We start from the raw sequence: 27,020 nt of genomic DNA on the forward strand, positions 1-27,020 counted from the left end.
AGGCTTGCAGAAGGTTATTCTTCCCACTATCTGACACTATATCATCATAATGGAACCTGGCTTCACATGATAGATATGACATCAAATAAACTTTATGTACAATAAGCTGCTTTATTAAGCATCTGAAATACTGTATGACATTTACTGAGACACCTCTACAGTCGAGTAACCCCGAGGTCCTACAATTTAAAAGATATGTGCCTCACAAGGGTGTTAAGAGAAGAACTTGTGTGGCCCGCCTGGATCCGCCCCCTTAACGCTCCCCGGGGATGAAACTAGGGTCCACGGTCCAAGAGACGAGCGCGCTAGCCAACAATCTAAAAGCCGTCCCCTTATCCTTGGTCCTGGCTGTTCCAATGATACAAACATAAGACAGGTGTGTGTCTATTTATACCGCAATGAACTTTCACCCCCCATCTATCACCCAGAACTACCTCAAGGACTCCAGACGTAATTGAAGTCTGTCATTGATCACTATGAATTATTTGAGGCTCCCAGGATAATTGATATGTAAGGGAGCAAAAGGCTCAGGGAGTGGAAAACTGCCTACAGGCTTCCGGCGAGAACTCCAACTTCGTCTCTCCAAAAGTATACGACCAAGGCGGTTAATGCTCAATGAAATTTCATCTTGAATTACTCGCGTGAACCTTTGCCAAATGACCTACGACTGCTATCCAAGCGAGTGCAGGAGCAGAAGAAAAACAGATTGTTGCTATCTTGACACAAGAGCTAACTACTTGTAGAAATGCTCATTTAAAAGGTTGCTTTCACTCTTCCAAATAAATTTTCCTGTCGTTCATGAGACGATATTATATTTTTAAAAAAAGCAGGTAAACCAGTAACCAGCGTAAGCATCCATCGCTCTAGTAATAGTCCGGCCACCATCTTTGAACTCTTTGACAGGATGTGCGACTGGCAGGCAGTTCCTGACATGGTCTCTTCTCTGCAGCGATATACTGTACTCTATTACTCTCCAATACCTTGGCACATTTTTCTCTCCCTGAACAGGACAAGGCCATGTGAGACTCTCCACACATGGATGCAATTACGCTGAAGGACCAGGGAGACGCACGGTGCTGTGGGGCGGCCTGCTTGTTTTCTGTAAAACATGTTAAAGCTTCTCCTCTTTGCAGATATTTTAGCCTCCGGGGCCGAATAATTCTAATGACACGCAACATTCTTAGGGACAAGAGTTAGAAATGAGAAATAACTATAAACTCTCTGCACAGCACATCAATTGCATTCATTGTTTTACAAAACCCAAAACCAGTGAAGTTGGAACGTTGTGTAATTCATAACTGAAAACAGAATACAATGATTTTCAACTTATATTCAATTGAGTAGACTGAAAAGACAAGATATTTAATGTTCGAACTGAGAAACAATTTTTTTTTTTGCAAATAATCATTAACTTAAAATTTAATGGCAGCAACACATTGCAAAAAAGTTGGCATAGCGGAATTTTTACCACTGTGTTACATGGCCTTTCCTTTTAACAACACTCAGTAAACATTTGGGAACTGAGGAGACCAATTTTTGAAGCTTTTCAGGTGAAATTCTTTCCCATTCTTGCTTGATGTACAGCTTAAGTTGTTCAACAGTCCGGGGGTCTCCGTTGTGGTATTTTAGGCTTCATAATGCGCCACACATTTTCAATGGGAGACAGGTCTGGACTACAGGCAGGCCAGTCTAGTACTCGCACTCTTTTACTATGAAGCCACGCTGTTGTAACACGTGGCTTGGCATTGTCTTGCTGAAATAAGCAGGGGCGTCCATGAAAAAGACATTGCTTGGATGGCAATATATGTTGCTCCAAAACCTGTATGTACCTTTCAGCATTAATGGCGCCTTCACAGATGTGTATGTTACCAATGCCTTGGGCACTAATACACCCCCATACCATCACAGATGCTGGCTTTTCAACTTTGCGCCTATAACAATCCGGATGGTTCTTTTCCTCTTTGGTCCGGAAGACACAACGTCCACAGTTTCCAAAAACAATTTGGAAATGTGGACTCGTCAGACTACAGAACACTTTTATACTTTGCATCAGTTTACCTTAGATGAGCTTGGGTCCAGCGAAGACAACTGCGTTTCTGGGTGTTGTTTATAAATGGCTTTTGCTTTGCATAGTCGAGTTTTAACTTGCACTTACAAATGTAGCGTCAAACTGTATTTACTGACAGTGGTTTTCTGAAGTGTTCCTGAGCCCATGTGGTGATATCCTTTACACACTGATGTCGGTTTTTGATGCCGTACCGCATACATGCAGTGATTTCTCCAGATTCTCTGAACCTTTTGATGATATTACGGAAGTAGATGGTGAATTACCTAAATTCCTTGCAATAGCTCGTTGAGAAATGTTGTTCTTAAACTGTTCAACAATTTGCTCACGCAATTGTTCACAAAGTGGTGACCCTCGCCCCATCCTTGTTTGTGAATGACTGAGCATTTCATGGAAGCTGCTTTTATACACAATCATGGCACCCACCTGTTCCCTATTAGCCTGTTCACCTGTGGGATGTTCCAAATAAGTGTTTGATGAGCATTCCTCAACTTTCTCAGTCTTTTTTGCCACTTGTGCTAGCTTTTTTGCAACATGTTGCAGGCATCAAATTCCAAATGAGCCAATATTTGCAAAAAATAACGTTTTCCAGTTCGAACGTTAAGCATCTTATCTTTGCAGTCTATTCAATTGAATATAGGTTGAACAGGATTAGAAAATCATTGTATTATGTTTTTATTTACGATTTACACAATGTGCGAACTTTACTGGTTTAGGGTTATGTAGAACTATGCTGAAATATTGAAATAAAAGTATATTCTATTTTTGGAGATGATTGTCCCTCTCTCAGCAAAGTCCTCTGCCAAGCTTGAAACAGCACCAAATAGTACACCTTCATATGCTGCACAGTTCTGGGTCAGGCTAACAACAACGGAGCAGAACAAGGGTCTCCTCTGATGACCGATGGTATAGAGGAGAGGAGACTAAGGGCAGCAAGAAAATAGAAAACTGCAGCAAAGTGGAGACTGTGGAAAGCTGTCCAGAGCTAAGGTACAGATAACAGGGTAAGCTAAACGTTAGCATGTGTTTGTTGTTGTCAATTGTAGCTGTCTGTGAACGTTACAATGCTTGGAACGTGATGTCTTCTTCGGAGCCTAATTTTGTTATTTGAGTGTATAAACATGATTATATTTTTCCATTTCAATTTTTGAAGGTTTTAGAGTGTTTCTTAATAAAACTATTTAAAAAAGCAAGACAGTGTGCTTCACTTGCGACGTCACATTGGTTTTTTTCCTTCTTGTAGACACGTCTGCGTAAGAATCTTCATACATTCATCACTCTGCCGTAAAAAGCCTACGGTACTTAAAAAAGATGATATTTATTTATATATATATATATATATATATATATATATATATATATATATATATATATATATATATATATATATATATATATATATATATATATATGTGTGTGTATCTGTTTATATTATTTTATTTCTGATTATTATTATTAATGTATTATTATTTATTTTTTTCTGCTGTTTCTTTCTTTTTTGGGGGGGGTATGGTTGGGATATAAACAAAAAATATTTTGACATTTAGGGCAGACAACAGATATATGATGTATGTGAATATGATGTAACCATTGTAATTGTCTGATGCTGGATGTCAATAAAAAAATAATAATAATAATAATAAAGTAAAAAAGAAGATAAAGTTGACAAAAGATAAAATATTATTTGCTCAGACAGCAATGTGTTTTTATAGAAGTTTAAATTGGGATATGTCGTTGGCAAGGGGCAAAAACATAATTAAGTCCTGTATTCACGGTAGCAATTAAGATAGCTAGAGATTAGCACTGCAGTTGCCCGCTAGCCATCAGCGCATTAGCTGTAAGCCATCAGCGTATTAGCTGCTGGTTAGCGATTAGCACGCAAGCGGCTTCTCTACGAAATGATCAGTATCACCGTGCTCAATCACGGTTATGATAATTATCCTTCGAAACAGTAAAACTAACCGTTAGAATTTTTGCCGTGGCGTATCATCCATACTGGTAAATCACTCTCCATGGTACCTTTCAGTAACTGCTTTGTGAAAAAGCGTCCAGCCCGGAGGTCAGCAACCAGCATGCGGCTCTTTAGTGCCGGCCTAGTGGCTCCCTTTAGCATTTTTAAAAAACGATTGATAATAGAAAAAGATGGGTGAAATTTTTTTGTTTTGTTTAAGTATGTTTTTTGTTAGAGGACAAACATGACACAAACATTCCCAATTGTTAGAAAGCCCACTGTTTAATATGTTTGTGTACGCTTCACTGATAAGAGTATTTGGTGAACATCGTTTTGTCCAAATAATTTCGGCGGTTCTTGAACTCACCATAGTGTGGACTGTGACACAACAGTTTGTTTACATGTAAAGTCTTCCAGTCCTTCTATGTCTCATTTTGTGCACCAAAAGTTTTATGCTGTGCGTGAATGCACAAAGGTGTGCTTTGTTGACGTTATTGACTTGTTGGAGTGCTAATCAGGCATATTTGGTAAGTGCATGATTGCAAGCTAATCAATGCTAACATGCTATTTAGGCTAGCTGTATGTACATATTGCATCATTATGCCTCATTTTTAGGTATATTTGAGCTAATTTAATATCCTTTACTTTTATCCTCTTTGTATATAATTTAGTTTTGCATGTCTCATGACACATTATCTGTATGTAATATTGGCTGCATTTCTGACAGTTGTTTGTGTGCCATTTTGTTCCAGACCACAGCAAACATTACCTAGCTTGCCAAAGATTGTAATGAATATATTAAAAGAAAACAGCCTTAACTTGGACACACACATCTATACCTTTGGCCATTAAAAGTCAGTAATTTCCAGGAGTTATCTCACCTTCTGAGTAGCCTCTGATTTACTAATGGTTTCTAATGTTGTAAAATTGTGTAAAATAAATATTACATTTCAACATTTCTGTCAACAAAGATGTGCTTCAGCCTGCACCACAATCATTTTGATAGTAGGCTATTATAGCTAATAGACACGTACGTCATGTGTTGCCTTCATTATAAGACTTATATACAGCTTTTCATTTTTTGCGGCTCCAAACAGATTAGTTTTTTGTATTTTTGGTCCAACGTTTGGGGTTGCCGACCCCTGGTCTAGCCGGTGCCGGGCTGAGGAATCGTGGACGTTGATACTTTGCACTTAAAGTTGCTTGTTTTGTCATCAAAGCAATATTAATAAATACACGTAATTTGTACGGACGCTGTGGAAGAGACGAAAGATTATTTTAAAAAAACACGGAAAGCAAAACAAATATGTCTAAAAATATAAATGAGCTTTTTTACAGGATGTTAGAGCCTCCAAGAGTAATAAGACCAGAAAAAAGTTGATGGATTTGTCGATAGTTTTAGTTGCTTTTTTAAAAAAAAGACAATCTAGAGGGGTCTAAATACTCCCTAAATATAGCGACAAAGTTAATAAACTGGCAACACGGATACCTCCTGCTGTGTCTTCTTATTCTCTGGCAGACCAGGTGAGTTATTGCGTATGAGTTATGTTAAAAAGTAGAGTTACAATACCATCTACTGTATTAACAACAAGCTACATTCACAGACATTATACTGTTTGTGAGCAAGAACATTTGTGGTGGAATGTATGGAGAAACATGAAAGTTGTTTTAGCGTATTTCTGCCAACAAAGCAAACCCTCCACGCCAGTGGACATAATAAAGCTGACAAAATAAAATATAATCAAAACAACCAGTCTTGTCATCCGAGCCAGAATGTTCAGGCCATGCTGGTTGCAGGCCATCCAAGTGAACTGTGTGACTGTGTTGATTGGATTACAAACAGTGAGCTAATCTGATTAGCACAATCAAAACAATGGCTGAGTGGCTTTAATTGACACCCATGCTGATAAAACTGCTGTGAGGCTAAACAGAATACAGATATCTTGAAGACTGCGGAGTCATTTAAAGTCTCTTCAAGTCGAGTGTGAGACTAAAACTATTCCTGAAAATGCACATGTGGCTTCTTAGTGCAAAGGAAGCACGAGCCTGCTCGGATGCCTTTTAGCAAAAACAAGGGCAAGAATTTAGCAAAACGACAACATGGCAGTAGTTCTCCAAAATAGAAGTGTCTGTTAAAACACTTTAAACACTTTGTTAGATACAAGAAGTGAACAGGTTATCATTGGTAAAACATGGACATTATATAAACTCTGTTTCTTCCTACTCCTTTTGGGCATGTTTAGTTCCTTGGTGTAAAAAAAAACTCAAATTAAACTTTTTTGTCATTTAACTGTAGATGCAACAAAATAAGAAAGCAAGAAGAGGCACAGCGCAAAATAAAATAGCATAAAATTACAGTGCATCCGGAAAGTATTCAGAGCGCTTTTTTCACTTTTCCCACATTTTGTTTTGTTACAGCCCTATTCCATTTTGGAATTTATTTTTGTCCTCAAAATTCTACACACAATACCCCATAATAACAATGTGTTATGTTTTTTTTCCCCAATTTTTCAAAAGTATTAAAAATGTATAAACTAAAAAAAAATCACATGTACATTAAAATATTCACAGCCTAAGCTCAATACTTTGTTGATGCACATTTGGCAGCAATTACAGCCTCAAGTCTTTTTGAAATATGATGCCACAAGCTTGGCACGCCTATCTTTGGGTCGTTTCCTCTTTGCAGCACCTCTCAAGCTCCATCAGGTTGGATGAGAAGTGTTGGTTTTCACCCAAGATGTCTCTGTACATTGCTGCATTCATCTTTCCCTCTATCCTGACTAGTCCCCCAGTTCCTGCCGCTGAAAAAACATCCCCACAACATGATGCTGCCACCACCATGCTTCACTGAAGGGATGGTATTGGCCTGGTGATGACTGGTGCCTGGTTTCCTCCAAACATGACGCCTGACATTCACGCCAAAGAGTTTAATTGTTGTATCACCAGAGCAGAGAATGTTGTTTCACATGGTCTGGGAGTCTTTCTGGTGCATTTTGGCAATTTATTTTATTTTTTATTTTTTTTTACTAAGAAATGGCTTCCGTCTGACCACTCTACCTCCCTGACTAGACTAATGCAGCAATGTACAGAGACATCCTGGATGAAAACCAACACTTCACATCCAACCTGATGGATCTTCAGAGATGCTGCAAAGAGGAATGGGTGAAACTGTCCAAAGATAGGTGTGCCAAGGTTGTGGCATCGTATTCAAAAAGACTTTAGGCTGTAACTGCTGGGTGCATCAACAAGGTATTGGGCAAAAGCTGTGAAGTGCTTTATTTTCAATAAATTTGCAAAACATTTCTAAAAAACCTTTTTACATTATGGGGTATTGTCTGTAGAATTTTGAGGACAAAAATGAATGTATTTATTCCATATGCCTGTAACATAAAATGTGGAAAAAGTGAAGCCATGTGACTACTTTCCGGGTGCACTGTAAATGGAATATATCCTTGCATAATTTATATTAACTTAAAAACACAACATTTGGACACTAATGCAATTGTATTGACAGGATGCCATATAGGAATTTTTTTTGTAAATGTTTTATTTGAATGCACGTGAATTATTTGCTCAAATCTTGGTAATATTTTTTTCTAAAGTCCTGGGAATTGTGCCAGCGAGCACATCCTCACTCATCTTTGCACTGGAGTATGCATTGACCTGATCACTGACCCTATAAACATCCGTGCTGCCTTTCAGGTAACCATCTGTGGTCAAGGTGAAGGAGCACAATAAATATTATTGATAATCTGCATATATATACACGATATATAATGCCATAATACTTTGTGATTAATCACGTGAGTTAACTTTTGACAGTAAACACAATTGATGGTACACGTTTAAAAGATATGATCATTCTGGACCAGGGCTGACAAACGAACGGCCCGAGGGCCGGATCAGGCCCACAAACATGTTTTATCCGGCCCGCAGGATGAGTTTGCTAAGTATAAAAATTACCCTGAATTTTTTGAATGAAAGAAACAGCTGTTCTAAATGTGTCCACTGGATGTCGCAATAGCAATTATTTGTATCTTTGTAGATGATGCTACATATGTACAAAATAAACCACATGTTGTTAGTACATCAGTCGAGGAAAATGATCAAACTACATGAATAACATCCTGTAATTTGATTTTCATAAATTGTTTTTATCATGATAGATTGAAAATTAACACCAAAAAGTTGACTGATGAACATTATCACATAATTTAATCAGAAAATATAAATAACGACAAATAAAGTATATATACTATTAACCGCGACAGGTAATTGTAAAAAAATATATTAAAAAATAACAACATTATGATTTATACAATTTCAGAATGTGCTTTTTCTATTTTTAAACAAAAAAAACAATCTGAAATTGTCTTTATTATCAACCCACTTGAGAGTAGATTTTTCTCCATGTGGCCCCAGATCTAAAATGACTTTGACACCCCTGATCTAGACTATGACGATGGTGCAACACCATAGAAATAGACAGGGACCTCATTTGTTGACCTGCTTGAACCAATCAACTCTTCCTGAACTTTTCAAATCAAAAGCAAGTTTGGTTGCACCCTCCAGAGCAGGATCATCACAAGTGTTGCACAGGAGGAACGAGAATTAAAACAAGAAAACAGCAGCAAAATGTAACAAAAAGAGGAAAAAAGTAGTTAAAGTTGAAAGATTTATACTAACACTAATATTAATACGCTTTGTCTGGGTTTTTTTTCTTTTTTTTCTGAGCAATGATTGATTGATTAAAACTTTTATTAGTAGATCGCACAGTACAGTACAAATTCTGAACAATTGACCACTAAATGGTAACACCCGAAGAAGTTTTTCAACTTGTTTAAGTCGGGGTCCACGTTAATCAATTCATGGTCAAATCTACATGGGTTGGCTTTATCCTGTTTACTAAATAATCAACGGAATCCCCACAGCCTTTGATTTTGCATTAAAGTTTGGACACAACTCTTTGGACTAAAGCACAACTTTAGAAGCAGAGTGACTATCCATGCATGTGCTGCAGATGAAGACACAATGGGAAGGGGGAAGGGGCGTGGGGGGTGAGTTGGCGGGAGGCGGGGGAGTGCTGGTTGTGACCCCCTTTTTTTTTTTAAAAAACGGAAAAAAAACACACACACACACAATGGGAATGGATAGCGAGGCAAAACATGACACTTTTTTTAATTTTTTTTTTTACTGATCTCCAAGTTCACACTCCTCCAAAACTTCCCCACGGCAGACACCTGACAAGCCCGCTGCAACGCCTCAAAGCACCAAGCTCTCCTCTTCCATTCCCCAATCGAATAAATCCCCCCCATCTTGGGAGTTTTAAAGACCCCCAGAAATAACAAAAACACGTGCGGCATCAACTCACCCAACCCTTTCCTGCTCTTCTTCTTCTCTTCCCTCTCCTGTTCTTCCTCTCACACTCTCCTTACACACACTCCTCAATCACAAGCTCCAGCTGGTGGTGAGACTGGACTGACTGTGGCTGCCTTAGGCCCCGCCCCCTCACACACACACTGCGGGGTCATGTGACAGCCATCCCAAGTGGCCAAGGAAGGCCTATACTCTGGAGCCACACCCCTCATTCAAAGAAAGTGAATGGGGAACATTGTGGATGAAGGCCACAAATCATGTGTGTGTTTGTGTTTGAAAGTGTGTGTGCATGTGTGTGTGTGTGTGTTTGTGAGTTTTACATTAATCACAAGGAAGGACAGCAAGAGTGTGTTAATGTGTGTGTCAGTTGTCTGTCTGTGTGTGTGTGTGTGTTCATCTGCTCAGTCCCTCAGACTTTTCTGTGTGTGTTTACACGTGTGTGTCTGTGTGTGCGAAAATGAAAGTGAAAAGTATGGCAAACCAGCTTAAAATATTCAAGCATCCTTAAAAACAAAACAGAAGAAAACATGTGAAGTGGTGGTTGCACTTCCTGTGTGGATGCTTACCCTAAATCAGGGGTCGGCAACCCAAAAATGTTGAAAGAGCCATATAGGACCAAAAAGACAGAAGAAAAATGTCTGGAGCCGCAAATAAGTTTTATAATGAAGGCAACACATGATGTACTGTAAGTGTCTATATTAGCCTACTATCAAAATGACTACTATACCAAAAATACAAAAAACAAATCTGTATAAGTCTTATAATGAAGGCAACACATGACGTAAGTGTCTATACTGTATATATGTACATCATTTATCAATTTTTTTAACATAATTTTTTTATATACATGTCATAGGTTATCTGTCTTTTATTATTGAATGTATCAAATATGATGAATATTTAATGGTCCACAATGGAAACAAGCCTTTTGGCTTTTTGTGCCATTCATTTGCCTTTTTAAAGCATTACATGGATTCAATTCTTAAAGATGTCGATTAACTTCTCAATCAATCAACACATTAGCTATAATAGCCTACTATCAAAATGACTATGTGTCGCAGGCTGATGCAAATCTGCGTTGACAGAAATGTTGAAATTTTAATATTTATTCTACACATTTTTACAACATTGGAAAACATTAGTAAAACGGAGGCTTCCTAAACCCTGGAAATTACTGGATTAGAATTACCAAAGGTATAGATGTGTGTGTCCAAGTTAAAGGAAACGGCAGGCTGTCTTCTTCTAATGGATTTATTACGATCTTTGCAAGCTGGGTAATGTTTGCTGTTGTCTGGAACAACAGCCATTATTACATACAGATAATGTGTGTTGAGATATGCAAATATAAATTAAATACACAGAAGATTATTGGGCTCAAATATACCTTCAAATGAGGCATAATGATGCAATATGTACATACAGCTAGCCTAAATAGCATGTTAGCGTCGATTAGCTTGCAGTCATGCACTGACCAAATATGGCTGATTAGCCCTCCAACAAGTCAATAACGTCAACAAAGCTCACCTTCGTGCATTCACGCACAGCATAAAACGTTTGGTGGACAAAATGAGACAAAGAAGGAGTGGCATAAAACACATGCTTGAGCCGGTGTCGAGGCGGCCACCAGACGCGACGTCACGTGCAACAAATACATTGAAATATGACAGCGTTTGATTTTACTTGACTTGGTACCCAGCAGTAAAGACAGACTTTGGTTGAAATCTGTAAAAGTACAACATTCGGTACTCATCCCTAAATACTGAACAGTATTATTGACTCTCTCTCACACACACTTCTTAAACAAGCGTTAACTTCTGAAAATACTGCAACTTGTTCGATGATGATGATGAGCTGCTGTGCAATGCGGTACAGTAATTTGTATTTGTTATTTTAAGTCAATTTAACCATTTTTATGCTTGAAAAGGCTTAATTAAGGACAAAACATTTTCAAATGAGCTAAAATATAAAACATTATTCACTGTCAATAGGCCGTAAAATTGGACACAAAACAACCGTGACATGAAAAACTGCAAAAGCGAAGTGTTGAGTTGCAACTGCGCAGGTTTGACTTGCACAATGATGTATTAATTAATAACGGTAATTTATTTTGATGACACTTTCTAAAATATAAGAACCACCTCCAGAGTACAGGCAACTATAACCACAAAAATAAACACAATATCAAATTGAAAAGTCAGAGATTGTTAATAGCGCTCTTGAATTGCATCGGTTTAGATGGTGCCGGTGAACAGGTGTGGCCTTGAGTGCATTTTATTGATGTTATTAATCCATGTTGCATGCTGGTTTAAATCAGGGGTTCTCCACTGTGGACCCACATTTTCCCATGGTCTTGTAATTAGTGACCCACTTTCACTTTTTGTTTGTTTTAATATTAGCCTATATTGTTTTTCAAACAAACCACATAATTACATGTGTGACGAGGCAATGACGACTACATACATACCTTTAGATAACGATATAAAAGTAATGAATAAAAGTACATTTAGATATCAAAACGGCGCTAAATTAGTATTTTGAGATTTCACTTACATCTGTGAATTGAGTATTTATTGTATCTTAAATATCAAAATATGTTTATTTCAACATAAAAAAAACAAATATATACAATACCGTAATTTCCGGACTATAAGCCGCTACTTTTTCCCCTCGTTCTGGTCCCTGCGGCTTATACAAGGGTGCGGCTTATTTACGGCCTGTTCTTCTCCGACACCGACGAAGAGGATTTCGGTGGTTTTAGTACGCAGGAGGAAGACGATGACACAATGATTAAAGACTGACTTCATATACCGGTAGGCTGGTTATTTTGATAACGTACAGGCGAGCACTTTGTATTACTTTGCACCGTTGTATTATTTGTACTCTGCACGAATGCTGTTCGCCATGTCAAAGATGTGAAAGTTTGATTGAATGATTGAAAGATTTATTGTTAATAAATGGGACGCTTTGCGTTCCCAAACAGTCATCTCTGTCCCGACAATCCCCTCCGTGATAGCAGGAACCCCCTATATACTACGGTAATTACACATCAAAACCCTGCGGCTTATAGTCGGGTGCGGCTTATATATGGAGCAATCTGTATTTTCCCCTAAATTTAGCTGGTGCGGCTTATAGTCAGGTGCGGCTTATAGTCCGGAAATTACGGTAATTTGATATAATGTTTTGACCAGCTGTCTTACTTTCAGGCCCCGACATACGAGTTAATAAGTCACTGGTTTACATTATTCACGTTAGTGGTTTATATTACAGTGTTTCCCTACTTTTACTGAGACATGGCCACATATTAGAAACATATCCCAGCACACCAAGTCATTACTTATTCTGTTGTATCAAGGGCAACAGGTGGATACACAGAGTAACTATGTGCTTCCTGCCATCTGGCGGATGTGTATTGAATAGTTATGTATGTCACAATGCTTCACCAGCATAGACAAATGAATGAATACATTGTATCCATCCATTTCCTACCGCTTGTTCCTTTCGGGGACGCGGGGGGTGCTGGAGCGTATCTCAGCTGCATTCGGGCAGAAGGCGGTTTACACCTTGGACAAGTCGCCACCTCATCGCAGGGCCGACACAGATAGACATTATTTGTGGTAAATAAATAATAATTTTTGCGCAGCTTAAAAGAGAAAAGGGATAATTTCCCAGGGCACACTTGATTATCTCTCATGGTGGCGCACTCATGTGCCGAGGAACAGTGTTTTTTTTTAGTTTTTTTTTATAGCTGACTGTATGAGTGAACCATATAAGACAGCGTTTCTTAACCATAGAGATGTCTGATAATATCGGACTGCCGATAAATGCTTTAAAATGTAATATCGGAAATTATCGGTATCGGTTTCAAAAAGTAAAATTTATGACTTTTTAAAACGCCGCTGTACGGAGGGGTACACGGACGTAGGGAGAAGTACAGAGCAGTTGCGTCTCCCAGTCATACTTGCCAACCCTCCCAATTTTCCCGGGAGACTCCCGAATTTCAGTGCTCCTCCCGAAAATCTCCCGGGGCAACCATTCTCCCGAATTTCTCCCGATTTCCACCCAGACAACAATATTGCTAAGGTAGCTGCCTTTGCGTGCCAACCCAGTCACATAATAATTGTGACTTTTCACACACACAAGTGAATGCAAGGCATACTTGTTCAACAGCCATACAGGTCACACTGAGGGTGTCCGTATAAACAACTTCAACACTGTTACAAATATGCGCCACACTGTGAACCCACACCAAACAAGAATGACAAACACATTTCGGGAGAACATCCGCACCGTAACACAACATAAACACAACAGAACAAATACCCAGAACCCCTTGCAGCACTAACTCTTCCGGGACGCTACAATATACACCCCCAGCTATCCCCTACCCCTACCCCATTGTCCAACAGTTTAAGAACAACATTTCTCAACGAGCTATTGCAAGGAATTCAGGGATTTCACCATCTACGGTCCGTAATATCATCGAAAGGTTCAGAGAATCTGGAGAAATCACTGCACGTGAGCGTAATAAACATTGAATGCCTGTGACCGTCGATTCCTCAGGCGGTACTGCATCAAAAACCGACATCCGTGTGTAAAGGATATCACCACATGGTCTCAGGAACACTTCAGAAAACCACTGTCAGTAACTACAGTTTGTTGCCACATCTGTAAGTGCAAGTTAAAACTCTACTATGCAAAGCAAAAAACACTTATCAACAACACCCAGAAACGCTGTTGTCTTCGCTGGACCCGAGCTCATCTAAGATGGACTGATGCAAAGTGGAAAAGTGTTCTGAAGTCTGATGAGTCCACATTTCAAATTGTTTTTGGAAACTGTGGACGTCGTGTCCTCCGGACCAAAGAGGAAAAGAACCATCCGGATTGTTATAGGCGCAAAGTTCAAAAGCCACCATCTGTGATGGTATGGGGGTGTATTAGTGCCCACGGCATGGGTAACTTACACATCTGTGAAGGCACCATTAATGCTGAAAGGTACATACAGGTTTTGGAGCAACATATGTTGCCATCCAAGCAACGTCTTTTTCATGGACGCCCCTGCTTATTTCAGCAAGACAATGCCAAGCCACGTGTTACAACAGCGTGGCTTCATAGTAAAAGAGTGCGGGTACTAGACTGGCCTGCTTGTAGTCCAGACCTGTCTCCCATTGAAAATGTGTGGCGCATTATGAAGCCTAAAATACCACAACGGAGATACCCGGACTGTTTTTCAGTTCGAACATTAAATATCTTGTCTTTGCAGTGCATTCAATTGAATATAAGTTGAAAAGGATTTGCAAATCATCCCCGTAACGGACAAGCGGTAGAAAATGGATGGATGGATGTATTCTGTTTTTATTTATGAATTACACAACGTGCCAACTTCACTGGTTTTGGGTTTTGTATTTCTGTAGTCACATTCAGTCAAATGCAAGAAAACACTGGTCCTAATCATATTATGAAAACCAAATCAGGACATTCTGGAGGCAAATAAAGGAAATATTCATCAAAGGTTGCATGTGGTGGCCTGATCTCAAGCTAATAGAGCACGTTTCACACTTCCCACTTCACACAAGTCAAGGCCGAGCAAAGCTATTCCAAACTTCACTGACTTCTTGGGAGTTTTAGCCAAGTAATAAAAATGATGGTTAGATTTACAGTTTTGTCAAATGTTCAAGTACTTGCGCATATTCTACAGCAGTGTTTTTCAACCACTGTGCCGCGGCACACTAGTGTGCCGTGAGATACAGTCTGGTGTGCCATGGGAGATTATCTAATTTCACCTATTTTGGTTAAAAATATTTTTTGCAAACCAGTAATTATAGTCTGCAAATGATGTGTTGTTGTTGAGTGTCTGTGCTGTCTAGAGCTCGGCAGAGTAACCGTGTAATACTCTTCCATATCAGTAGGTGGCAGCCGGTAGTTAATTGCTTTGTGGATGTCGGAAACGGCGGGAGGCAGCGTGCAGGTTAAAATAAAAAAATAAACAAAAGGTGAGCACCCCTAAGAAAAGGCATTGAAGCTTAGGGATGGCTATGCAGAACGAAACTAAAACTGAACTGGCTAAAAAGTAAACAAAAACAGAATGCTGGACGACAGCAAAGACTTACTGTGGAGCAAAGACGGCGTCCACAAAGTACATCCGAACATGACATGACAATCAACAATGTCCCCACAAAGAAGGATGGCAACAACTTAAATAGTCTTAATTGCTAAAACAAAGCAGATGCGGGGAATAGCGTTTAAGGACGACATCATACTGCTACAGGTAAACACCAACAATACAGGAAAAGCCACCAAAATAGGAGCGCAAGACAAGAAGTAAAACACTACACACAGGAAAACAGCTAAAAACTCTAAATAAGTCAGGGCGTGATGTGACAGGTCGTGACAGTACACCTACTTTGAGAGAAGAGCTATAGTGATGCATGGTTGGTTATGGTTTAAAGTCATATCCAACAATTGCGACAACAACTTTTTACTGTCAACTGAGTTTAGTTTTTTATTGATTTCTGTTGGTGGTGTGCCTCCGCATTTTTTTAATGCAAAAAATGTGCCTTGGCTCAAAAAAGGTTGAAAAACACTGTTCTACAGTATATAGATGGCTGACGGTTATATGGATCTATATCAAGCCTGGGCATTTATTTTGACTCGGGGGCCACATTTAGAGAAAAAAATGTGTCTGGGGGCCGGTATATCTATTTTTAGGGACACTAATACAAAACCTCACAATAATGTCTGATTGAATGCTAAAAACGTCATGACAGACCGCCTTAAAAAACATAATGGAGTTTTACATGTTTCTATGAACGATAAAACACTGAATATTGACAAAATACCCCCTTTCGATCGACATATTTTACAATCAAGTGAAACGCAACAAAAATGCAACAAACAGTGAAATATGAACGCCTGGACAACAGCTTGCCCTCCATAGTTCCATGCCCAGGCCGTGTAGATCCACTGGAGAGGTCCACTGGAGAGGTCACTCCAGAAGATACCGGTTCTAAGCCCATCCGATTGGCGAAAGAAACGGGTGCCAGGGGCCATCTCGCAGTGAGACCCACCCCCTTTTTGGATCTACCCCATCGTCTCCCGAGACGGAAGGATGCCGATGATGATGATGAACGCGAATGGTACAAAATAAACCCCACCTACAATCTGATATATCACTAAGCATTAGAACTTTGTTGTGAAAATCTCCTTCCGCGTCTGTGGAAACGCTTCCCGCCCACACTGCTTGGTGCCTCGTCTGAGCTGCTGTGACGTAGATTACCATAGTAACTAATTAGATGACTATAGTAACTAATTAGGTTACCATAGTAACTGGTATATCATCCAAAAGCGCAGATTCCAACCATTAAAATACTTTGTATAGTTTAAGACTTACGGTCATTAGAAAACATCACTGCACATCATGTGTATAGCTCGGTTGGTAGAGCGGCCGTGCCAGCAACTTGAGGGTTGCAGGTTCGATCCCCGCTTCCGCCATCCTAGTCACTGCCGTTGTGTCCTTGGGCAAGACACTTTACCCACCTGCTCCCAGTGCCACCCACACTGGTTTGAATGTAACTTAGATATTGGGTTTCACTATGTAAAGCGCTTTGAGTCACTTGAGAAAAAGCGCTATATAAATGTAATTCACTTCACTTCACATCATAATGGCAGCTACACTTTCCATCTTAAAGATCTAAAAAAAATATTTGGGAATGTCCGGCGGGCCAGATTGAAAAGCTTAACGGGCCGCATGTGGCCCCCGGGCCTTAATTTGCCCAGGTCTGATCTATATTATTATTATTTGAGGAGGTTTATTCAAGCAACAACTTGAGACAATTGAGTTAAGGGGGCAAAGACAGTTTTAATGTCCAGTGACACTGAACCCCCCACCAGCAGTAAAATGTATATTCCCACAATAAATCCTGCTTTTACCAAGCAAAATATTTCCCATTGAAGCTCTCAAGAAACAATTATTAGTGTTATCAGCACAAAACTCATGACCACCAGGGTCTGACCTTACTATTTCCTTGTGGGAACTAAAGATCAAACGTGTCAGAGTTACTTTATTAGTCCTGGTAAGAGCCGAAGAAGCACAGCTTTGAACTAATTTATGGTAAATAAATTGAATTTGGATGCGGGCTTGGTTCACCCTGAGAGGCAGACGGGAGAAGAAAAGCACTCACAGATGGTGAGGAGCGATGGATCTCCATTTTCCATCGACAAATGTCAACTAGGAGTCAGATGTTTTTCTAATGAAGTAATCTCCTCGCTGTGCAAAGTAGGAATGATTGGCTTGCAGAGGGTGTAATATACACAGATGCCACCAGACTCCAGTATTGGCCCAGCTAGCTCACAGCCAACCAGAGAAGAGCACACATGGTCACCTGGGCCGAGTGGCCGGTGACACTTTCCGGCTTGACGTGTCAGGAAAAAAAAAATACAATAAAAAAACAACAATAAAATTAAGTAGGCGGAGCTGGTGGGAGAGGTCGGTACGGGTGAGGAGCAGAAATGGAGAAGGAGGGAAGAGGAGGAACATCTGGCACAGCAAGCATATCTCCAGGGAAGATAGCAGCGTCTGTCAGAGACTTCCTGTTGGGTTTTTTTCGCTGAGGCAGCGGTGCTCCCCTGTGGTGCAAATGGAGACAGCATGTGTGTGATGGTGCATCTCATTGCCCTCAAAAGTGGCCTCTTTACTCACTTCCATGGCTGCAAGCACGTTCAGCCACCAAACAATTCCATTTAACAACGTAGTTTGCAACATAAACTGGAGACTGGAGATGTCCGATAACGGCTTTTTTGCCGATATCCGATATTGTCCAACTCTTAATTACAGATACCGATATCAACCGATACCGATATATACAGTTGTGGAATTAACACATTATTATGCCTAATTTTGTTGTGATGCCCCGCTGGTTGCATTAAACAATGTAACAAGGTTTTCCAAAATAAGAGAACAACTTCAACTCAAGTTATGGAAAAAAGTGCCAACATGGCACTGCCATATTTATTATTGAAGTCACAAAGTGCATTATTTTTTTTAAAGTGCCTCAAAACAGCAGCTTGGAATTTGGGACATGCTCATGAGGAGGTTGAGGTGGGCGGGGTTGGGGGGACGGGGTTGAGGTGGGGGGGGGGGGTGTATATTGTAGCATCCCGAAAGAGTTAGTGCTGCAAGGGGTTCTGGGTATTTGTTCTGTTGTGTTTATGTTGTGTTACGGTGCGGATATTCTCCCGAAATGTGTTTGTCATTCTTGTTTGGTGTGGGTTCACAGTGTGGCGCATATTTGTAACAGTGTTAAAGTTGTTTATACGGCCAGCCTCAGTGTGACCTGTATGGCTGTTGATCAAGTATGCATTGCATTCACTTGTGAGTGTGTCAAAAGCCCTAGATATTATGTGACTGGTACGGCACGCAAAGGCAGTGCCTTCAAGGTTTATTGGCGCTCTGTACTTCTTCCAACGCCCGTGTACACAGCGGCATTTTAAAAAGTCAGAAATTTAACTTTTTTAAACCGATACCGATAATTTTGAAACCGATACCGATAATTTCCAATATTACATTTTAAAGTATTTATCGGCCGATAATATCGGCAGTCCGATATTATCGGACATCCCTAGTGGAGACGGATTCAGCTCGGCAATGAGGGGGTGAACGGACGCAATCAGAATTTTTTATTTTTTTTAAATCTTTTTGGCATCCGTACTATCACATAAAGGCAAGGGGCAAGGTGCAGCCGGTATTCTGTCGAAATGAACTGCTTCATCGAAAAAACTACCGCTTCCATAATGCGATAGCGGTGTTTATAGATTTACGCTACCGCATCAAAACAATGCTACCTTAAGTTTCGAAACGACTATTTAGATATCAAAAAAGGCTCCCACTGTTGAATGGGTATTAGACTTAGACTTAGACAAACTTTATTGATCCACAAGAGAAATTGTTCCACACAGTAGCTCAGTTACAAAGGATGGAAAGGATAGGGATGGAAAGGATCGTAGACACAAGGGCACAAAAAGAGGGCAAAAACAAAAATGTATAACGTAGACTAAAAATGTACCATAGGTAGCACATTCTGACGGGCATAATTAGCCATTAATTAATGCTACCACTACTGCTCGGTTGTCGGTGGAGATGTCCGATAAATGCTTTAAAAAAAATGTAATATCGGAAATTATCGGTATCGTTTTTTTTTATTATCGTATCGTTTTTTTGTTTGTTTTTTATTAAATCAACATAAAAAAGACAAGATACACTTACAATTAGTGCACCAACCCAAAGAACCTCCCTCCCCCCTTTACACTCATTCACACAAAAAGGTTGTTCTTTCTGTTATTAATATTCTGGTTCTTACATTATATATATATATATATATATATATATATATATATATATATATATATATATATATATATATATATATATATATATATATATATATATATATATATATATATATATATATATATATATATATATATATATATATATATATATACATATATATATATATATATTAATATATATATATATATATATATATATATGTATATATATATATATATACATATATATATATATATATATATACATATATATATATATATATTAATATATATATATATATATATATATATGTATATATATATATATATACATATATATATATATATATATATATATATATATATATATATATATATATATATATATATATATATATATATATATTTGTATATATTTGTATATATATATATATATATATATATATATATATATATATATATATATATATATATATATATATATGTATATGTATATATATATATATATATATATATATATATATATATATATATATATATATATATATATATATATGTATATGTATATATATATATATATATATATATATATATATATATATATATATATATATATATATATATATATATATATATCCATCCATCCATCCATCCATCTTCCTCCGCTTATCCGAGGTCGGGTCGCGGGGGCAGCAGCTTAAGCAGGGAAGCCCAGACTTCCCTCTCCCCAGCCACTTCGTCCAACTTTGAGCTTCCCCCGGATGGCAGAGCTTCTCACCCTATCTCTAAGGGAGAGCCCCGCCACCCGGCGGAGGAAACTCATTTCGGCCGCTTGTACCCGTGATCTTGTCCTTGCGGTCATAACCCAAAGCTCATGACCATAGGTGAGGATGGGAACGTAGATCGACGGGTAAATTGAGAGCTTTGCCTTCCGGCTCAGCTCCTTCTTCACCACAACGGATCGATACAGCGTCCGCATTACTGAAGACGCCGCACCGATCCGCCTGTCGATCTCACGATCCACTCTTCCCTCACTCGTGAACAAGACTCCGAGGTACTTGAACTCCTCCACTTGGGGCAGGATCTCTTCCGCAACCTGGAGATGGCACTCCACCCTTTTCCGGGCGAGAACCATGGATTCGGACTTGGAGGTGCTGATTCTCTTCCCAGTCGCTTCACACTCAGCTGCAAACCGATCCAGCGAGAGCTGAAGATCCTGGCCAGATGAAGCCATCAGGACCACATCATCTGCAAAAAGCAAAGACCTAATCCTGCAACCACCAAACCAGATCCCCTCAACGCCTTGACTGCGCCTAGAAATTCTGTCCATAAAAGTTATGAACAGAATCGGTGACAAAGGGCAGCCTTGGCGGAGTCCAACCCTCACTGGAAACGTGTCCGACTTACTGCCGGCAATGCGGACCAAACTCTGGCACTGATCATACAGTGAGCGGACCGCCACAATCAGACAGTCCGATACCCCATACTCTCTGAGCACTCCCCACAGGACTTCCAGAGGGACACGGTCGAATGCCTTCTCCAAGTCCACAAAACACATGTAGACTGGTTGGGCAAACTCCCATGCACCCTCAAGGACCCTGCCGAGAGTATAGAGCTGGTCCACAGTTCCACGACCAGGACGAAAACCACACTGTTCCTCCTGAATCCGAGGTTCGACTATCCGGCGTAGCCTCCTCTCCAGTACACCTGAATAGACCTTACCGGGAAGGCTGAGGAGTGTGATCCCACGATAGTTAGAACACACCCTCCGGTTCCCCTTCTTAAAGAGAGGAACCACCACCCCGGTCTGCCAATCCAGAGGTACCGCCCCCGATGTCCACGCGATGCTGCAGAGTCTTGTCAACCAAGACAGCCCCACAGCATCCAGAGCCTTAAGGAACTCCGGGCGGATCTCATCCACCCCCGGGGCCTTGCCACCGAGGAGCTTTTTAACTACCTCAGCAACCTCAGCCCCAGAAATAGGAGAGCCCACCACAGATTCCCCAGGCACTGCTTTCTCATAGGAAGACGTGTTGGTGGGATTGAGGAGGTCTTCAAAGTATTCCCTCCACCGATCCATAACATCCGCAGTCGAGGTCAGCAGAACACCATCCTCACCATACACGGTGTTGATAGTGCACTGCTTCCCCTTCCTGAGGCGGCGGATGGTGGTCCAGAATCGCTTCGAAGCCGTCCGGAAGTCGTTTTCCATGGCTTCCCCGAACTCCTCCCATGTCCGAGTTTTTGCCTCCGCGACCGCCGAAGCCGCACACCGCTTAGCCTGTCGGTACCTGTCCGCTGCCTCAGGAGTCCTATGAGCCAAAAGAACCCGATAGGACTCCTTCTTCAGCTTGATGGCATCCCTCACCGCCGGTGTCCACCAACGGGTTCTAGGATTACCGCCACGACAGGCACCAACTACCTTGCGGCCACAGCTCCAATCAGCCGCCTCGACAATAGAGGTGCGGAACATGGTCCATTCGGACTCAATGTCCAGCACCTCCCTCGTGACATGTTCAAAGTTCTTCCGGAGGTGGGAATTGAAACTCTCTCTGACAGGAGACTCTGCCAGACGTTCCCAGCAAACCCTCACAATACGTTTGGGCCTGCCAGGTCTGTCCGGCATCCTCCCCCACCATCGCAGCCAACTCACCACCAGGTGGTGATCGGTAGAAAGCTCCGCCCCTCTCTTCACCCGAGTGTCCAAAACATGAGGCCGCAAATCCGACGACACAACTACAAAGTCGATCATGGAACTGCGGCCTAGGGTGTCCTGGTGCCAAGTGCACATATGGACACCCTTATGTTTGAACATGGTGTTCGTTATGGACAATCTGTGACATATATATATATATATATATATATATATATATATATATATATATATATATATATATATATATATATATATATATATATATATATATATATATATATATATATATATATATATGTATATATATATATATATATGTATATATATCAATACAGTCTGCAAAGGATACAGTCCGTAAGCACACATGATTGTGCGTGCTGCTGGTCCACTAATAGTACTAACTTTTAACAGTTAATTTTACTCATTTTTATTAAATACTAGTTTCTATGTAACTGTTTTTATATTGTTTTACTTTATTTTTTATTCAAGAAAATGTTTTTAATTTGTTTATCTTATTTTATTTTATTATTTTTTAAAAAAAGGACCTTATCTTCACCATACCTGGTTGTCCAAATTAGGCATAATAATGTGTTAATTCCACGACTGTATTTATTGGTATCGGTTGATATCGGTATCGGTAATTAAGAGTTGGACAATATCGGAATATCGGATATTGGCAAAAAAGCCATTATCGGACATCCCTAGTTGTCGGGCATGACTTTTATTTTTATTTCATTCCACGGTGCACACGCACCCTTGTTTATACTTCATTGTTTTCACTGAAATTGCTATTGCTTATTAAATGTTGATGAAAATGAAAATGTGGGCTAAAATTATATATATATATATATATATTAGGGGTGTAACGGTACATGTATTTGTATTGAACCGTTTCGGTACGGAGGTTCCGGTTCGGTTCGGAGGTGTACCGAACGAGTTTCCACATGGACATATTAAGTAGCGTAACACACGTTGTGTAAACAATGCACACCGAGGCACAACACACGGCATGCTAGCTTCTAACAGGCTACGATAGACTGACCATACGTCCTCTTTTCACCAGACATGTCCTCTTTTGCGGGGCTATCATATTCTTAAATGCCTCAAATGTCCAGCATTTTGAGTTAGGGTTGCGTGTATTTTCAATGTACGTTCAGGGTCAAGAAGGGGTTAAAAACAAAACAAATTGTGCACGCAGCAGCATTCGGGAGGGAGGGGCAGAGACAGAGAGAGCGAAAGAGTTATGATAAACGTGCATGCGTTGCCAGGCTCTGCTTTTTATCCATAGATTTATCAGATTTCATTTTTTATTATCTATAGCAGGTGTGTCAAACGTGTGCCCCGGAGGCCATTTGCGGCCCACAGCTAATGTTTTAAAGGCCCACGGCACATTCTAAAAATACTATTAAAACAAACAAAAACTTAACAAAAGGGAAATAAAAAAGCTTAAAGGTGAAATGTAATTCAGAAAAAGTTGCAATGTTGACTAATAAAACAAAGCTGTTTTTTTTTTTCTTTCAAACTGTCATTGCTCAAAACATAATATAGAATCAAAATCAATGTTATTATGAATGATTGACCTATCCAAGGTTCCGATGACTTCACATCAAATATTCCACTAAGAAAAATATTTTTGGTGAAAGATTTTGCAAATTTGGTAAATAAATAACCCAAAAATTTATATTTTGTTGTTTTCTTACTGTACCGAAAATGAACCGAACCGTGACCTCTAAACAGAGGTACGTACCGAACCGAAACTTTTGTGTACCGTTACACCCCTAATATATATGTGTATATTTATACACACACCGTATTTTCCCGACTATAAGACACACTTAAAATCCTTATTTTTCCTCAATACTCGACAGTGCACCTTATAACCCGGTGCGCTTAATGTACGGAATAATTCTGGTTTTGCTTACCGACCTCAAAGCTATTTTATTTGGTACATGGTGAAATGATAAGTATGACCAGTAAATGGCAGTCAAATATGAGAGATACGTGTAAACTGCAATATGACTCAAGTAAACAACACCAATACTTTATATGTTTCATTGAAAATATAGAACATTACACACGAGGCTCAAAAATCTATCAAAATGTTTTAGTACAACTTTGGTAAGCTATTAAGCCGCACCGCTTGATGTATTGTACTGTGCTTCAACATACGAGTATTATTATGGTGTGTGTATATGGTAAAACATATTATCGAAAATAGACCATTCATCGGCAGTGCACCTTATAATCCGGTGCGCCCTATGGTCCGGAAAATACGGTATATACATACATACATTGGAGGCTAACTTCGTACCTCGCTAGCTTGTATGCGCTAGGATTCTGAGACCCTTATTTTGGATGGAACAGCACTCTTATTTCAAAGACAGGAACTTTACAGGTTGTTACATTTTTGACAGCAGGTAGAGAGAAAAAGTCTGTGTTGAAATAAAAAGTGTTTCTGGCTTGCCTGCGGGTCGTTTTTTTTTACACACACCAGCCAGCGGTGATCTCACAAGATCCTCGGTGCCGTGAATGTCACTCATGTAAAGAAAGTGACGTCATAGTTAAGATTGGTGATCAGTAAGTTTTAGGTTTATTTCTTTTTTTATGCCTCCGTGATCAACCGGTAGCTCGCGATCGACCCAGTGGGCACCCCTGCTGTAAAGTACCATAAACAATTGGTCGATCCCATGTTGTGGACTAAAACCATATATGTCACCTTTTGGTGCCCTGCACAGCAAAGACAATGTCAACAAACAGTGCATTTGGTATTAAGATTACAGCACCTCAGGCTTTCCCACCTTGTTTTGCTGCGTTAAAAGAAAAACAAACATGTTCTTACAACAATGACCTCAAAAGGGATCAGGTCAATCAATCAATCAAAGTTTACTTATACAGCCCTTAATCACAAATGTCTCAAAGGCATCACTCTCTCCTTTGAACTCACCAAAGCTTTCCCAGCTGGATGTCTTGCAAACAAATTAGAGCCAAAGCCATACTAAGACACACTTCAAGTGCAGATATACCTCAACCACAAAATGTTTATCGCAGACAAGCAGGTACTCACAGAGGCTTTCCTGTTCCTGGTTCGTCTCGCAGCAAGATGACGCCATCTCTACGCTCTCCATTGCGCCACTACTTCTATTTGCCACAAATGTGATAATACCTCCAGATATCTCCAAGACAGCTGCTGACTGGACTGACAGTGATGTGTGTAAGCCACCGTGTCCTCGCTATTTCTGATGTTCTGCACTGAATTCTTTCCCTGACGGAGAGTAAACACGTCGACTCCGGGGGATCGGCCTTCTGGGGGATTCCATGGCCTCTCGCTGGATTTGTGGAGGCTTCGGTTGCGACGGACAACAGCGAAGAGGAAGTCGACATCTCTTTAAGGACGATCCCGAGTGACCCAGTTCTGAGGCTCAAAACCTTCCATGTCCAATTGAAGGTATCAGCTTACTGATCATGTTCCTTTAACTAACCCAGAAACAACTACATGGCAAGCATCATACCTTCACAACACTTGTGTATACAATCTGGCTACCAAGTCAAAGAGTCTGGCTGTTTATTCAGAATCAGAATCAGAAATACTTTAATAATCCCCGAGCGGAAATTAAGATTTTCAGCACAATCCCATTCAAGAGCAGAAAAAACATTACAGGGAGACAGAACAGGATCGTTGACGGGTCTGCCAATTTCCGGTGACCCTTACAAAAAAGGTGAGAAACAGGTAAACGCTGTTAAACCTCATAGCCATAACACACATAAGCATGTGTGTAAGAGGGAAACATTAAACATCAAATAACACAAAGAACTTTAAAAGAAATTAAAACAGCAGAGCTGATGAAACCAGCCATTTCTACATACAGCTACAAAAGTAAAACAACAACAACAACAAAAACATATACACTGTGGCTGCCTCTGCGGTGTTCCACGCCATCATCTGCTGGGGTGGGGTGAGCATGGCCAGAGACAGGAGCAGACCCAACAAAGCAACCAAGAGAGCCGACTTTTACTTTTGCTTACTTTTGCGCTCCAAAAATGTCTTCTAGCTGTTGGACATGCTTCATTGTTTTACTTTACCATGTCCTGTTCCTCTCTTTTGTTGCAATTCATTGGCGGTTATGTCACTATTATGTCACAGTACTCACCTAATTAACTTGAGCCTGTGACCCCTATAAAGGGAGAGAGGGATGGTTCGTCCCCTATGCTACGGAAACTGCAATTGCAGCTCTATGCCCTCCCGAGGACGGAACAACCATGGTCTAAGGCAGGCCTGGGCAATTATTTTGACTCGGGGGGACAAATTTAGAGAAAAAAATGTGTCTGGGGGTCAGTATATCTATTTTTAGGAACACTCACAATAATGTCTGATTGAATGCTACAAAACATTTTGACAGACCGCCTTAAAAACGGAATAGAATTTAATACTGAATGAGACACCCAGAGTGTATACGACAATAAAGAATGTGTGATTGGAGTTCAAATCCCAGCCGAGTCATACCAAAGACTATAAAAATGGGACCCGTTTCCCTCCCTGCTTGGCACTCAGCATCAAGGGTTGGAGTTGGGGGTTAAATCACCAAAATGATTCCCGGGCGCGGCGCCGCTGCTGCCCACTGCTCCCCAAGGGGATGGGTCAAATGCAGAGG

General features: G+C 40.1%; 1 protein-coding gene across 4 annotated transcripts in view; it reads right to left on the reverse strand.

Annotated features, from left to right (window-relative positions):
• LOC133634039 (septin-9-like) overlaps window positions 1-27,020 on the reverse strand; it is a 220,118-nt gene that overhangs the window by 71,677 nt on the left and 121,421 nt on the right. The window contains exon 1 of one of the 4 annotated variants that reach the window (XM_062026987.1): window positions 9,388-9,550. The exons of the other annotated variants lie outside the window; for them this stretch is intronic. The gene's annotated coding sequence lies outside the window, so the exon portion shown is untranslated. Of the gene's footprint in view, window positions 1-9,387; window positions 9,551-27,020 lie in introns of those variants that run through there. 4 annotated transcript variants of the gene reach the window in all.

This window comes from Entelurus aequoreus, linkage group LG18 (assembly GCF_033978785.1).
Source record: "Entelurus aequoreus isolate RoL-2023_Sb linkage group LG18, RoL_Eaeq_v1.1, whole genome shotgun sequence".
Lineage (NCBI taxonomy): Eukaryota > Metazoa > Chordata > Actinopteri > Syngnathiformes > Syngnathidae > Entelurus > Entelurus aequoreus.